Source organism: Lynx canadensis, chromosome B2 (assembly GCF_007474595.2).
Source record: "Lynx canadensis isolate LIC74 chromosome B2, mLynCan4.pri.v2, whole genome shotgun sequence".
Lineage (NCBI taxonomy): Eukaryota > Metazoa > Chordata > Mammalia > Carnivora > Felidae > Lynx > Lynx canadensis.
The window spans coordinates 31,571,404-31,583,880 of NC_044307.1; positions in this window are offsets into that span (position 1 = coordinate 31,571,404).

Sequence of the window (12,477 nt, forward strand, 5' to 3'; positions counted from 1 at the left end):
GAATAAGAAGCATGTCAGGAATGTTTAAATTCATACGCAAATTCCAGGAGGGCAGTTATTCTCTTCTCTTCTCCCTGCTGTATTCCCAGTGCCTGGCACAGGGTAGGCCCTCAATAAATATATATATATTTGAATGAGTAAGATCTCAATTTAACTTTGCCAACTCAGTTTTATTTGTGTCATTAAATTTTCTGCCAAAAGCATTTAAAGACTCTAGTAGTGAAAGTAGTAACAACTAGCATATTTTTCTATAGGTGACAATTTACAAAAAATGTTCAGAAGTATTATTTCTAATTCCAGGTCAGCGTTAGCCATTTCATTATTTGATCTGCCATCTATGGGTTTTTTTCTTTCTAAAGTATTCATCATTTACTTTAGAGGAAGTTATTTAATACAAAAACAGGAGAGACAAACTTCAAAATTTTGAATGTCAGGGTCTTTCATGTCCAGAAAAGGACATAACAGGTATGGGAACCAACCCCAGAATTGATGAATAGATATAGAACTTACTTGGGTATTCTTGTCTTTCTGTGGAAAAAAAAAATCAAATAAATAAATGAGTGAAAGGTTTCTGGATGAACAATGGAGTTACTTTTTAAACTTTATGCTGGAAGTTTTAGAAATAGGACTTTGAGAAACTACCAAATCTGTATTTAGAATCAATTCACTATGATGCGAGAATAAGTATCTTTCAGATCACTCTGCCCCAGTCTTTCTTAATTTGAGTGCCTTTTTGGAAAGAAAGGTTAAGAATGGAATCACTGGGAGATGCTATTTCTTCCTTTTGGTTTCTGTCTGCTAATTCAAACTCTCAAAAAAACATTGACTGATGGGGCGGGTGCCCATGTGGCTCTGTCAATTTAGCATCCGACTCTGATTTTCAGCTCAGGTCTTGATCTCATGGTTTGTGAGTTCAAGCCCCCGCCTCAGGCTCTGCACTGACAGTGTGGAACCTGCTTGTGATTCTCTCTCTCTTTCTCTCTCTGAACCTCCCCTCCTCAAAAAATAAATATTTTTTTTAACGTTTATTTATTTTTGAGACAGAGAGAGACAGAGCATGAACGGGGGAGGGTCAGAGAGAGAGGGAGACACAGAATCTGAAACAGGCTCCAGGCTCTGAGTGGTCAGCACAGAGCCCGATGCAGGGCTCGAACCCACGGACCGCGAGATCATGACCTGAGCCGAAGTCGGACTCTTAACTGACTGAGCCACCCAGGCGCCCCTAGATAAGTATTTTGAAAAACCCATTGACGGGTAAGATTTTTCTCACTTACACTTTGTTTTATTATTATTCCTCTCTTCCCATCATTTCTTTGGGATGATTGTGTTGGTTTATCATGATCATTACTGTGATTCTTGTTGGCTAATTACTGTTCATTATGTTCATTTTAGAAAGGTTTCTCTTTTCCCTGTAAGCATAAGTATCTTAGGGCTGGGTGACCATATTTCTCACTGAGATGGAGGCACTGCCAGACTTTTAGAGTCCAGATTAGATTCCCAGCCTCTGCTGCTCATTAATTGTGGGATCATGGGCAAGTTACTTAGTTTCACTATTTTCTTCTCTTTGTAATAGGAATAACAATACTTGTCTGATATAATGTATACGCACATATAAGGCCCTGAATAAAGTCCCTGACACACTGTAATTACTGAATAAGTATTATTTATTATTATACTACCACCATATTAAGTACCAATTTTAATTATAGCCTCCAAATGGACATGGATAGTTGAAAATGGAACAAGTTACTGGAAATAGGAATAAGAAAACAAGCTAGAAGACAAAGAATGCTGGAAATATTAATAAAACCAGAGGCAGGAATATTAATCTTAAATTTTGGTAGATTCACACTAAAAACAGGACACAAAAGGACCTCTACATACCATAAAACACCAATGATAATAATATAATTGAGAGAAACATGGGACTTACTCTTAGATTTCTCAGGTCTTGCTTTAATAAAAAAAAGACAAACAAACAAATTAGTGTGGTTGTCTGATGAAACAGAAACACATTTTCACTGATGTCATTCCAGTAGAAGCATCACACACTGAACGGTAGTGACAAGGGGCATTTGCCTTGGGAATGTTCTGGAAGGAAGGATACAGAGCCAGTGACGGAGCTCACTTTTCCCTTTCCCCTCTAGGTCTCTGATTGTGTGAAATCAGGAAATGTGTCGTATCCCAACCTATTTTAATTGAGTTACTTTCTTTTCCTCTGTCATTTTTCTTTTCTAATCTCTACCCACATTCTCCATCTCTGCAGTCCTCGCCATTGTTCCTTACTTGGTTTGCCCATACTGTCACTCCCTTCTATGAGAGCAGGTTCTATCTTCTCTTCATCAAACCCCACACTCAGCATGGTCTCTGAGAGAGCAGACACTTAACAAATCTTTGCTGAATCAAGGAAGAAATTCTCCCTACTGTAGCCAGCATCAGGTTGCTCCCCCTTTCCCTCTGTTCTCTTCAAGCACCCATTAAGAAGGTTCTGTGCCTTGCAGGTGAAACAGGTATGGGGTATTTGAAGGCACACAGTGATCTCTGCTATAAGATGTATGAGGGTGAGCAGAAGAGACTGATGGGAGAGGGGTGATCATATGACGTTTTGTGCCTAAGCCCTGGAAGGTTTTTAGCTGTAAGATTTTGAAAACTTAATCAGACCAGGAACAATAAGTTCAAAGTTATGTTTTTGTTTTTTTGTTTTTTGTTTTAAATCTAGCAAGAGTTGAAATAATACACGTTTGGGGCAGCTTGTTCTTTTTTTCTAGGAAATCATTAAAAGGGCCACGTATGAAAAAAAACAAAGCAGAGATCACATGACAAAGTGAGATTTGAAAAGGAGATATCTGATACACTATGATTCCAAGTAATCAAACTACGTGTGAGAATGGAAAACCCACAAAGAAGATTATTGTTTTCTTTCTTTCTTTTTTAAAATTTTTTTAATGTTTGTTTATTTTTGAGAGAGAGCATGAGCAGGAGAGGGACAGAGAGAGAGGGATACACAGAATCTGAAGCAGGCTCCAGGCTCTGAGCTGTCAGCACAGAGCCTGATGCGGGGCTCGAATCCACAAGCCATGAGATCATGACCTAAGCTGAAGTAGGACGCTTAACCGATTGAGCCACCCAGGCGCTTCTAGATTATTGTTTTCTATGTATGAACTTGGATTGTGCTAATGGTGAAAACTGTTCCTTGAGTGTGTAAGAATGTGTGTGTGTGTGTGTGTGTGTGTGTATTCTTGTTTACAGTTGAGTAAGCAGCAATTTCACTGAAGTAGTGTTATGAGACTGAACTCAACCTGTGCTGTTTTGGAGCTCAGGTTGTAAGTATCAGTGCAGAATATGAAAATTTTATTTTTCTTGGACCCAGCACCCTGAGGCACTCTGAAGATCAGTGGCTTTTTCATGATGACCTGCCTTCTCTTTGAGATATTGTAAAAAATAATAATACCTCAGGAATCAATAATCATACTACCTATCATGTAACATTTGTCATATTTGTTCCCAACTTTTCTTCTAAGAAAGAAAATAATACAGGGATGGATAAAATTCCTTTGAATCACCAACCCCAGGTTCATTTTCTTCCCTCAATTATGAGTTCAATGTATATCCAATTATTTTTAAAGGTACTTTCATATATACGTGGATACTTAAGGAATATGGTGGGTTTGAATATTTTTGCTTTAATTTGCGTGTCATCTTTTAGTATCATTTTGTATCAAGAGATGTCATTTTGCATCTTGTTTGTTTCATTCAACACTATGATTTGAGATGTTGCTTATATACACATAGATACGTAGTTAGTTCATTTTAAGCTGCTGTGTATTATCCTATCAGCATACATATGTTAATTTATTTTTGACTTTTGATTATTAAAAAGTCACAACAAACATCTTTGTACGTGACATTTTATGTTCATATGTATGACTTTAGTGTTTATACCCAGAAGTAGAATTCAGGGTATGCTTTAGATTTAATTTAGATATTGACAAATTGCTGTTCAGAGAGAGTTGGCACTTAACCACATATCTCAATAAATGTTTGATCTTGTCAAGCTTTAAAATTTTGGCCAGTATATTTTGAGAAAAGCAATATCTCATTTTCATGTTGTATTTTTGATCATTAATGAAATTTGGCAATTTATGTTTATTAGGCATTCAATTTCCCTATTTTGTGAAGTTTATTCTTGTCCTTAAGTCATGTAATTTATTTTTCTTACCGATTGTGGGATTTTATTTATATTCTTAATGCTGTATAACATTGATAACTATGCACACTGCAAAAATTTTCTCTCAACCAACTCCCTCTTGTCTTTTAACTTTGTTTGTAGTGTGTTTGGTCCATAAGAAGTTTTGAGTTTTTGTTAGTCAACATTTATTTTACCTTTTTTTCTGGGTATCTTAGAAGGAAGCCTCCTTCCTATCTGAGTCATATATCAAGTCTACTGTGTTTTCTTAAATGGTAATAGATATTTAGGTATTTAATTCAGCTGGATTTACTTTAGGAAAGTATGAGGTAGAACATCTTTTGACCTGAGACTAATTATTGAATTCTTCATCTGTTATGAGCTCAACTTTCTCATACAATAAGGATCTATCTCTGGGTTTTTGATTTTGTCTCACTGATTTTTTTTTCCAGCTTCACTGAGATATTATTGACATATAAACATGGAGGTTTAAGGTGTACAATGTGGTGGCTTAATACACATACACATTGTGGTAAGATTACCACAATAAGGTTAACACTTCTAGTCCCTCACATAATTACCCTTTGTGTGTGTGTGTGTGTGTGTGTGTGTGTGTGTGGTGATAACATTTAAGATCTCAACAATTTTCAAGTATACAGTACAGTAATGTTAACTTTGGTGACCATGCTGTACATTAGATCTCCAGAACTTATTCATCTTACAGCTGGAAGTTTGTACCCTTTGACCACCATCTCCCTATTTCTCCAACCACACTCCAGCCTCTGGCAACCATTATTCTACTCTCTACTTCTGAATTCAGCTTTTTTGGATTCCACATATAAATGAGAACATATAGTATTTGTCTTTTTCTGTCTGCTTATCTCACTTAGCATAATGCCCTCAAGGTCCATCCATGTCACAAAAGGCAGGATATCCTTTTTTAATGGCTGAATAATTTTTCAGTGTGTGTGTGTGTGTGTGTGTGTGCGCACAGACCACAATTCTAAAATTTATAATGGTATCATAAATGGTAATATATATGTACCCATTCATCTGTTGATGGACACTGAGATTGTTTCCATGTCTTAGCTATTGTAAATGACCCTTACAGTACCACATGCAGTGAACATAAGGGTACAGATATCTCTTTGAGATAATGATCTTATTTCCTTCAGATATATATTTGGATATAGGATTGCTGGATCATATTGTAGTTCTGTTTTTAATTTTCTAGGAACCTCATAGTGTGAACTACCAACAGTGGACAAGGTTCCCTTTTCTCCATAACCTCACTAACACTTGTTTCTTTTCTTTACCATAATAGCCCTTATAACAGATGTGAGATGATATCTCATTGTACTTTTGATTTGCATCTCGGTGATGTTGAACATCTTTTCATGTACCTGCTAGCCATTGTGTGTTTTCTCTGAAAAAGTCTCAATTCAATTCTCCTACTCATTTTTAAATCAGAATTTTTGCTATTGAGTTGATTTCTATATAATACATGAGATATATGAATGAAATGAATCTGTTATCAACTAGGGGGTTTGCAGGTATTTTTTTTCTAATTCTATAAGTTGCCTTTTCATTTTGCAGATTGTTTCTTTTGCTATGCAGTAGCCTTTTAGTTTGGTGTATTTCCACCTTTTTATTTTGTCTATGTTAAGGAGTTTTTCCCTTGATTTTCTCCTAATAATTTTACAGTGTTTGTTCTTATCAATTTTGAGTTTATTTTTGCAAATGGGGTAAGATAGGAGTCTAGTCTGCATGTGGATATGTTGTTTTCCCAGCACCATTTATTGAAGAGACTATCCTTTTGCTTTTGAATATTCTTGGCTCTCTTGTCAAATATTAGATGGCTGTATATGACCAGGTTTATTTCTGGGCTCTCAATTCTATTCCACTGGTCAGTGTTTTATGCCACAACATACTGTTTTGATTACTATAGCTTTGTAACAGTGTTTCAAATCAGGAGATGTGATGCCTTTCAGCTTTGTTCTTCTTACCCAGGATTGCTTTGGTTATTCACAGTCTTTTGTGGTACCATACAAATTTTAGAATTGTATTTTCTATTTTTGGGAAAATTGCCATTGGGAAATTGATAGGAATTGCATTGACTCTATAAATGGCTTTGGGTAGTATGGACTTTTAACAATATTAATTCTTCTAGTGTGTGAACACATGATATTTTTCCATATATTTATGTCCTCTTCAAGTTCTTTCATCAGCATCCTGTAATTTTTAGAACAGATCTTTGACATTCTTGCTTAAACTTATCCCTGAGTATTTTATTGTTTTTGATGCTATTGTAAATGGGATTGTTTCATTTTTTCCAGATGTTTCATTGTTAGTGTATAGAAATGCAACTGATTTTGTGTGTTTATTTTGTATCCAGCAACTTTACTGAGTTTATTAGTTTTAACAGATTTTCAGTGGAGTCTTTAAGGTTTTCTGTATATAAAATCATATCCTATACATGCAAGACAGTTTTGCTTCTTCCTTTCCAATTTGAATGCCTTCAATTTCTTATCCTTAGCTAATCACTCTGGCCAGGACTTCCAGCACTACACTGAATAGGAGTGGGGACAGTGGGCACTCTTGCCCTATTCCTGATATTAGAGGAAAAGCTTTCAACCTTTTACTATGGAGTATGTTGTTATTTGCGGTTTTTCCTATATGGCCTTTATTATGTTGAGGTATATTTCTTCTACATCTAATTTGCTGAGAATTTTTATTATGAAAGGATGGTGGATTTCATCCAATGCTTTTTTTTTATTTTGCATTTCTTGAGATGATCATATGATTTTTATCTTTCATTCTATTAATGTGATGTATCACATTTATTGGTTTGTATGTGTTGAGCCATCCTTATATCCTAGGGGTAAATCCTACCTTATCATGGTGTATGATCTTATAAATGTGATGGTGGATTTAGTTTCCTAGTATTTTGTTTAGATTTTTTGCATCTTTTTTATCAGGGATATTGGTTTATAGTTTTCTTTTATTATAGTGGCTTCATTTGGCTTTGTTGTGAGGTTAATGCTGGCCTCATAAAATTTGAGAGTGTTCCTACACTTCATCTTTTGGGAAAGAATTTGAGAGAGATTAGTGTCACCTCTTTTTAAGTGTTTGATGTAATTGACCAATGAAACAATCAGGTGTTGGGCATTTCTTTGTTGGGAGGTTTTGATTACTGCTTCAGTTTCCTTACACATTATTGGTCTGTTCAAATGTTATTACTTCCTGTTTCAGTCTTGGTGGGTTGTATGGTTCTAGTAACATCCACCTCTGCTAGGTTATCCAGTTGTTGACATATAAATATTCATAGTAGTCTTTTATGATCTTTGTGTTTCTGTGGTTTCAGTTGTAATGGCTCCTGTTTCATTTCTGATTTTTAGTCTTTTTCACTTATTCTAGCTAATAGTTTGTCAATTTTGTTTATTTTCTCAGAAAAATAGCTCTTAGTTTCCTTGGTCTTCTCTATTGTTTTTCTGGTCTCTATTTCATTTATTTCTGATCTTAATCTTTAGTATTTCTTCCCTTCTGCTAAGTTTGGCTTAGTTTGTTCTTTCTGTAATTCTTTGAGGTGGAAAATTAGGTTGTTTGTGGGTTGTTTTCTTAACATAGGTGTTTTTCGTTATGAAACTTCCCCCTGAGAACTGCTTTTGCTGCATCTCATAAATTTTGATATGTTGTTTTTCTACTTTTTGTCTTATGATATTTTTTGGTTTGCCTTTCAATTTCTTCTGTGACCCATTGATTATTCAGTAGCCTGTTGTTTAATGTCCACACATTTGTGAATTTTCTTGTTTTCCCCTTAGTGTTGATTTCTAGTTTCATAGCATTTTGGCTGGAAAAGGTATTTGATATGATTCAGTGTTCTGTGTTTGCTAAGCCTCAAATTGTGACCTAAGATGTGACCTATATATCTGGAGAATATATGTGTGCACTTGAGAAGAATGTTTATTCAGCTGTTGGGTGGAATGTTTTGTATATGTTTGTTGGGTTCATTAGTCTAAGATATTTCTTTTTTTTTTTTTTTTTTAATTTTTTTTTTCAACGTTTATTGATTTTTGGGACAGAGAGAGACAGAGCATGAACGGGGGAGGGGCAGAGAGAGAGGGAGACACAGAATCGGAAACAGGCTCCAGGCTCTGAGTCATCAGCCCAGAGCCTGACGCGGGGCTCGAACTCCCGGACCGCGAGATCGTGACCTGGCTGAAGTCGGACGCTTAACCGACTGCGCCACCCAGGCGCCCCAGTCTAAGATATTTCAAATCCAGTGTTTCCTTACTGATTTTCAGTCTGTGTATGATCTTTCCACTTTGAAAGTGAGGTGTTGAAGTCCCCTACTATTATAGTATTATTGTCAATTTCTCCCTCTTAGTATTTGCTTAATATCTGTTAATAGTTGCTGAATATATTTAGCTACTCCAAAGTTCGGTGCATATATATTTATAATTGTTATATCCTTTTGAAGAATTGATCAGTTTATAATTATATAATGAACTTCTTTGTCTCTTGTTATAATAGTCTTTGTTTAAAGTCTATTTTGTCTGATAGAGGTACAGCTACCTCTCTGTTCTCTTTTGATTTCCTCATGCATGTAATGTCTTTTGTCATCCTTCACTGTAAGCCTAAGCGTATCCTTAAAGGTGAAGTGAGTTTAAAGTGAGTTTAAAGGTGAAGTGAGTTAAAGGTGAAGTGAGTATCCTTAAAGGTGAAGTAGCATATACTTGGGTCTTATTTTCTTAATCTTTTCTGCTTCTTTATTGAGGAATTTAATCTAATTATATTTAGGGTAAATATTGATAGGTAAGGATTTACTAATGCCATCTTACTGGTCTTTTGGCTGTTTTTTTTTAAGCCCCTTATTTCTGTATTCCTCTTTTGCTGTCTTTCTTTGTGAATGGAAAATTTTCCCAAGTGGTATGATTTGATCCCCCTTCTCTTTATCTTTTATGAATATACTGTAGGGTTTTGCCTTGTGGTTATCATGAGGCTTACATAAAACATTTTATAGCATTCTATTTTAAGCTGGTATTTTCAATCCTGTACAAAACTCTTTTTATTTTCTCCTATAGTTTATGTTTTTGATATCATAATTAACTTCTTTATATTGCATACCCATAACGAATTATTGTAGCTACAGTTACTTTAATACTTTTATCCTTTAAAACTTTATACTAGATTTAAGTGATTAACACACCACAATGTATTAGTAATAGAATATTCTGAATTTGGCTACATGCTTAACTTTATCAGAGTGTCTTATATTTTAGTATTACTAATAAGTAGCATTTCATTTCACCCCAAAGGATTCCTTTCAGAATTTCTTGTAAGTCAGATATAGTAGTGATGAACTCCTTCATTTTTGTTTGTTTGAGAGTCTTTCTCTCTTCTTCATTCCTAAAAGGCAACTTTTCTGTGTAAAGTATTCTGGTTTGCAGTGTTTTCCTTTTAGCACTTCGAATATATCAATCTACTTTCCTGGCCTGAAAGATTTCTGCTGAGAAATTAATTGAAAGCCTTAGGAGGATTCCATTTTTTTCTCTCGCTGCTTTTAAAGTTCTTAGTATTGGGGTGCCTAGGTGGCTCAGCCAGTTGAACATCCAACTGGCACAGGCTCATGGTTCATGGGTTTGAGCCCCACAGCGGGCTCTGTGCTGGTGGTGCATATCCTGCTTGGGATTTTCCCTCTACTCTCTCTCTGACCCTCCCTTGCTCTCTCTTTCTTTCTCTCTCTCTCTCTCAAAAATAAATAAATAAACTTAAAAAAATAAAGCTATCATAGTTTAAAATTAAATAAAATTCTTAGTACTGATTTTAGATATCTGTAAATAATGTGCCTTGGACAAGAAGGTTTTGGGTTGAAATTTTAAGGTGACTAACTAGCTTCATGAATTTGGATTTCCAAATTTCTTCCCAGATTGGGAAGTTTTATGTCATTATTTCTCTAAATAAGCTTTCTGCTCTTTTCCCCCTCTTTTTCTGAGACTCCAAGAATGTGCAGATTGTTTCTTTTGTGTCCTGTAAGTAATTCAGGTGGGCTTTCTTCACTAGTTTTCTTTCTTTTTTTTTTTTTTTTTTTTTTTTTTTGCTCTTCTGACTGGATGATTTCAAATGACCTGTCTTTTAGTTCACTATCCTACCTTCTACTTGGCTGAATTCTTATGGAGCCTCTGTATTGAATTCTTCAGTTCAGTTTTTTTCTTCAGCTCCAAGTTGTTTTTTTAAAAATGGTTTCTATTACTTTGTTGAATTTCTCACTTTGTTTATGCATTGTTTTCTTATTTTCAGTAGTTGTCTATTCTATAGTGCACTGAATTTCTTTAAGATGGTTATTCTGAATGTTTTGTCAAATAGTACATAGATTGTCATTTCTTTAGGGTCAGTTATTGGATTTTTATTAGTTTCCTTTGATGGAGTCATGTTTTCTTGATTAATGATTGTTGTGGCCTTGTTTTGGTGTCTATGTATTTGAGGGAGTAGGCACCACTTCCAGTCTTTACAGAATGGATTTGGCAGCAAAACTCCACCATTCAGGCCATTGAGAGATTCTGGGTAGGCCTGCTTGTGATGTCATGAGCAGACTTGCTGCTAGAGTTTTCAGGAAAGCAGATCTGGTTCATGGGTCAGCAGATAGGTAAGCCTGTTTTTGGGTACATGGAGACCAGCCTGGTACCTGGGTCTGTGGGAGCAAGCCTGGGCCTGGTCCTTGAATGTGATGAAGGGACTGTGACCTGGGTCAACATGGGCAGATCTAGATCCTGTGTCCATAGCTACCAATCAGGCATTGGTAACCATTGAGTTATGCCTAGCGTCTTAGTCCATGGATGTTGGTCCAGTACAGGAATGGGCTTGGAGCCTGGTTTCATGGGACTGGGTGTGGCAGCTGGGGTCGAAGGGAAATGGCCCAGTGCTAAGGCTGTCCTGGAGTCTCAGGCCACAGGAGCTCACCAGTGCTGGGGTGTGTGGGGAGTCTGATTCATGGTAGTTTATCAGGAGCTTGATGCCATAGGAGTTCGTTAGTGTGTGCCAGAGTGAGCTGAGGACCTGAGGACTCTCCTCCCATAGGTGTCTCCCTCTCTGCTGGGCTACCTGTGCATGAAAGAGGGGTGATGTGAATAATGTGAATCTGTCTCTCCTTCCTTCCTCAGTGGGTCTTATTTCTGTACTTTACCCAGGTGCTGTAGTCCCTCATCTGGAATCCTTGGCTTCTTGAAGGTATGCTCATGTGTGGATAATTGTTCACATTGCTGTTTCTGGAGAGACAAGTGCTAGAAATTTCATTGCTGCCATTTTGCTGATGTCACTCTCCTTTACCCCCACTGGTTAGTATACCCCCACTGATTAGTTTATTCTTATGCTAAGACCAGATGCATTCAATCACTATAGTGTTTTAAATGACTTGATAATCAAATGAAATACCTAGGGTGAGCCTTCCCTCTTGGGAACTTCATGTTTATAAATATGTTATTTATTCTTGGATTGTTTTTCTCTTTTGTATGAATTATAGAATGGATTTGTCAAGATCCACAAAAAATCCTGTTGGTGATTTTATTTGAATTTATTGAATTACAAATTAGTTGGGGGGAGAATTAACATTTATATGTTGTTGAATTTCCCTGTCTTTGAAAATAGTTTATCTATTTTCAGGTCTTATATTATGTCTTTTAAAGGTATTGTCAAAAGCTAGAGGCAAAGTGAACGCCTAGAAATATCTTTCTCTTCTTTCTTTCTTTCAAGTTGCAATGCTTGGAGGGAGACTTGATTCAGAAGAACTGCTCACATAATAAAAGATACAGCAGGAATATAAGGGGAATAATCTACAAAGTTATAGTCAGCTTTCTCATTGTTATCATTAGCAAATAAATGAATTCTGCATTATAATTATATATTGACAAAGGTCACTACCCATCTATATGTATTGACATTGTTAAAGTCAGCACTAAAATTATTTCCATTAGGGAGGCAGCAGTATAGAGCAAATGGGCTTAAAGTTTTATTTTAGGTCCTTGTGCTAAACTGAGCTATTTAAGAGTAGACAAGACCAGTTGGATGGATGGCCTCTCTTCTGTCCCTCCCTTTTTTCCTTCTTCCTTACTTCCTTCTTCTTTCCCTTCCCCTACTTTTCTTACCTCCCCATATTTCTCTCTCAGTTTATCTCAGGATATAAAATTTTTTCATCTTGTGTAATGTCAAGTGCTCAGGCAAAATGACTGACCTGGTTAGGTTAATAAACAAGGGGTTCAGTTTGCTTTCTCAATATTTGTCATGCTCTCTCTATA